Source organism: Triticum dicoccoides, chromosome 5B (genome assembly GCF_002162155.2).
Source record: "Triticum dicoccoides isolate Atlit2015 ecotype Zavitan chromosome 5B, WEW_v2.0, whole genome shotgun sequence".
Lineage (NCBI taxonomy): Eukaryota > Viridiplantae > Streptophyta > Magnoliopsida > Poales > Poaceae > Triticum > Triticum dicoccoides.
In genome coordinates, this window is record NC_041389.1 from 555,660,335 (window position 1) to 555,664,718 (window position 4,384).

Genomic DNA, 4,384 nt, shown 5'->3' on the forward strand with positions numbered 1-4,384 from the left:
ACTCGACCCTCGACCCCTCGACGACCCTCGACCCCTCGACGACACTCGACCCTTGACCCCTCGACGACCCTCGACCCCTCGGCGGCCCTCGACCCTCTACCCTAGTCTTCAACACCCTAGTACCCGACACCCTCGTTCCCAATAAAAAATAAGAAAAGGATGAAGAAGAAAAAATAGAGGAGAAGAAGAAGAAGAAAAAAATAGAAGCAAAAAAAGAGGAGGAGAAGAAGAAGGAATAGAGGAGAAGAAGAAGAAATAGAGGAGAAGAAGAAAATGTATTTCTTCTTCTTCTCCTCTTTTTTTTCTTCTTCCTCTTCTTAATTTTTTCTCCTCTTCTTCCTCTCCTCTTCTTCCCTTCTTCTTCTCCTTCTTCCTCTTCTTATTTTCCTTTTTCCTGTCCTTCTTTTGCTTCTTCTTCCTTCTTCCTCTTTTCTTCTTTTTCCTTATTTTCCTTCTTCCTCGACGACCCTAACCCTAAACAGTACAACTAACGACAATGACTTATGAAATATGATCGATCATCTATGAACAATAAAAACATCATATGATATATGGACAAAAAAATCACATCTATGAACAAAAAAATTCATATGATCATCTATGAACAAAAAAAACATCATATATATATAGGGTGGGTCTATTCTAATAACACACCTTAAGAGTCTTATTCTGCACATCAATTTCTTATTCTGCTAACAACACCACTCGCCCCCGCACCCACGATTCCTTCGGACCAACCCCCACCTGCCTCCTCCTCCAGCACACCCACCTCCATTTGCCACGATTCCCCTCCCCCGATCCACCTTCTGCCCCGCCGGTGCCGCCCTCCCCCGATCCACCTTCTTCCCCCGCCGGCGCCGCCCTCCCCCAATCCACCTACTTCCACCGTCGGCGCCGCTCCACCCGTATCCGGCTTCTTCCCCCGCTGGCGCCGCAGTTGGCTGCACCCCCCGAAGTGAACTGCTCGTGCCACCCCGCCGCCCCTAACTTCCCCTGCTCGATCTCGCACCTTCTTAAGACTACAGCTCGGCTCCCGGCGGGCTGCTGTTGCCTGGCAGCGCCGCCGTGCAGTACGTGCATCGCAGCCATGCGGTTTGCTGGCGACTCTGGACGGGAGGCACTGGCATGCAGCTCGGATGGGCTGCGTGCGCGGTTCAGATGGGCCAGAAGCGTCGTGCCGCCGGTCGCCCCTACCTACCCCAGCGCAAGCCCAGCGGCCTTCCTCCACCGCTGGGTCGTTGGGTCTTGTGCGGCCTACCCACCGTCGAGGAGCCCCCCACCCCTTCCTTCCCGCGAGCCCCATGATATCCATAGCGCCGACGGGCGTCGGATCACTCACCAACCGCCTGGATCCACCCCACACCCCGCCGCCATGTCGCGTCATCGAGACCTCCTAGGTACACCGTGACGCCTCACCCAGAAACCGATGAACTGCAGGCCACCACCCACGAAGCCGCCGCGGGAGCACTAGTGAGCTGCTCCACATTTAGTGATTGACGAGATGTTGGGGAATATGCTCCGTCGGGCATCCGCCGACAAGATCCCATCGGTGAGATGCACATTGACCCTCTTCTCCTGATGTGGGTGCAGCACCAGGTGAGCGCCCTTGCAGTTCGATGCAGCACTAGGTGAGCGTCCTGAGCTCGTTCTTGAAGCCCGTGGAAGAGGTGCAGATTTGGGTGCCGATTCTTGCCGACCGCTCGATTGGCCTCCATCTTCTGTTACTATCCCTCTTACAAGCCAGGTACATTTCGTTTCTTGCTCAACTAGCTCTCTTCTAACAAATTTTCTTTATGCTAGACACACGCCAGAGTACATGGAGACCAAACGCTGATTTTGGATGTTAATGAAATCTGACACGGGGAATGCCAACTCTTTTGCAGTGCCCCGTCTCTTCACTGCCGGCATTGCTCATTTCTACGAGGGTTACTATGCTAGCAAAGGAATCAATATCGTGAAGGGTACTGTGGCTAGTGGTTTTGATGCTGATGCCAATGGAGATGTGAGTTCTGACTTCGGAGTATACATCTGCAGTTTCAGTTTGATAGTGGTGTTTGAAGTGAAGGAATTGAATCTGTTTTTCTCTCTTTGCTTGGCAGGTTAGTGTGGTGAAGCTGAAGGATGGAAGAGTACTCGATGCCAACATCGTCATCGTTGGAGTCGGTGGCAGGCCGCCGACAGGCCTCTTCAAAGGCCAAGTTGAAGAGGAGAAGGGTGGACTCAAGGTTAGTTTCACTGTTGTGTTGATGAATCCATCCAACTAACACTTGGACAAAATATTATCCAACTGATTGGCTCAACCTAATTAGCAACTGTACACATCACTTTGTGCATCTTGTCCTTGCCGCTGCCTTAAGGTTTGACATTATCTTTTATCTTGTGTTTTCACCCAGACTGACACATTTTTCGAAACAAGCGTCGCTAGTGTATATGCCATCGGTGATGTGGCGACTTTCCCCATGAAGCTGTACAATGAGCCGAGGAGAGTGGAGCACGTCGACCATGCTCGGAAATCAGCAGAGCAGGCAGTAAAGGTAAGCAATCCTTGTTAGGCCCCATTCACAAACCCGGTAGTATTCAACTGTTTGTGCTTTTTGAACTTATTTTAATCATGGTTTGTGTAAATGCACTGTAATGTTGTGCCATACTTACATCTCTCAGTGGTTAATATGTCCAACTTTATTCCTGGCCAGAAGAAGGATTTGTATGTGAAGAGTGTCCAGCATACTATTATCTGGATGGGAAAGAAGCAAGAATCGGTTGAGGATGTTCCCTGTGGTAACACTGTTGCTTTGGTTGGTTTGGATCAGTTCATCACCAAGAATGCAACCCTGACAAATGAGAAGGAAGTTGATGCCTGCCCAATCAGGGCAATGAAGTTCTCTGTGTCCCCTATTGTGCGTGTTGCTGTTTAATGCAAGGTGGCTTCTCATCTTCCTAAGCTTGTTGAGGGTTTGAAGCGGCTGGCGAAGTCTGACCCTATGGGTGGTGCTGAAATTATTGTTTCACCTCCTGTTGTCTCCTTCCGTAGATAATTAAAAAGAATGATGGCAAAAAAAAACCGCAGTACACTTTTAAAAAGATGCAGTTCTCTTGTCCTGGCCATGTAATTCGGATGCATTTTAAAAAGTTAATAAAAGAAATAAAATGAAGCCGATCACTAACGTTGGCCATGTGGTCCACATAACCTATAATTTTTTTAAGAGAAAAGACAAAATGTCATGCGGTCCGCTTCCATATATGCCGAGGTTCATTTGCACTCGTCTCTGCGGTCCACTCTCGTTCATAAAAAAGTTAAAAAAACAACAAAAACTCGCCCGACAAAAAAAATTATGCAGCTCGCTTGACCCTTGTATGCGGTGCGGTTTTTCGTCTGAAGCAGTGTGATTTTATGTTGGATGAAGCTCACTCGTCAATTTGAGTGTCGCAAAAAACCGAGTGTCGCAAAAATGTTTTCGTGTGTCTCAGAATTCAGTCGACTACATCAACACTTGCAGTGCCTTTGGTCTTCAAATGTTGTTCACTTTTGAGAGTGATGTTGTTCACTTGCGTACGAGAAAAAAAACGTCCGACAAAAGAAATTATGCAGCTCGCTTGCCTGTCCGATGCAGTGCGGTTTTTATTTCTGAAGCAGTGCGGTCGGCCTATGATGTTGTTCATCCCGTAAGTGCAAAAAAATTGTTACGAAAACGAAAAAAAGTAATGCGGTTCACTTCTTGATAGTATTGTGATTCATTTACACCCGATGTGAAGTGCACTCTACTTTCTCGTCCTTGAAAAAAATCACGTTTGAATAAAAGAAACCATGCAGTTCTCTTATCCGTATGATGCAGTGCGGTTTTTCATCCGATGAAGTGCGGTTTTCTGTCAGATGAAGTATCCACGTCGATTTGGGTGTCGCGAAAAACAGAGTGTCCGCATTTTGGTAAATTCGAAAATCCTCTTAAACCGTAAAGAATTAGAGAGAGTGTTCTACATGGAAGAGTTGCGTATCGTCGATATCTTTCCAACGGCGTATCATTTGAATCATTCCGACCAACGGTTTGCAAAAAATTCGCGAAAAACAGCCGCTGCCACTCGTCGTCCGCCGCACGATTTTCAAAATTAACTTAAAACCGTAAGGAATCTCAGAAATATTTCAACGTATGAAAGTTGCGCCTCATATGTAGCTTTCCAACGGCGTATCACACGCCTCGTTTCGACAAACGTTTCAAAAACTGGAGGAAAAACAGTACCGAAAATTTTAAAAAACTTGAAAAATAGAGTTCCGCGATTTAGTAAATTTGAAATTGCTCTTAAACCGTAATGAATTGGAGAAAGTTTTATATATGAAAAAGAGGCGCCTCGACGATATCTATCCAATGGCGTATCATTTGCTTCATTC

The 4,384-nt window shown here is 47.0% G+C and overlaps 1 long non-coding RNA gene across 1 annotated transcript; it reads left to right on the forward strand.

Moving 5' to 3' along the window:
• Positions 1 to 1,630: 1,630 nt before the first annotated feature.
• On the forward strand, positions 1,631 to 2,536 carry LOC119306128. Its single transcript, XR_005148872.1, has 4 exons — positions 1,631 to 1,744; positions 1,884 to 2,002; positions 2,100 to 2,225; positions 2,394 to 2,536. It is a non-coding gene; the product is annotated as an uncharacterized LOC119306128 (long non-coding RNA).
• Positions 2,537 to 4,384: the final 1,848 nt, after the last annotated feature.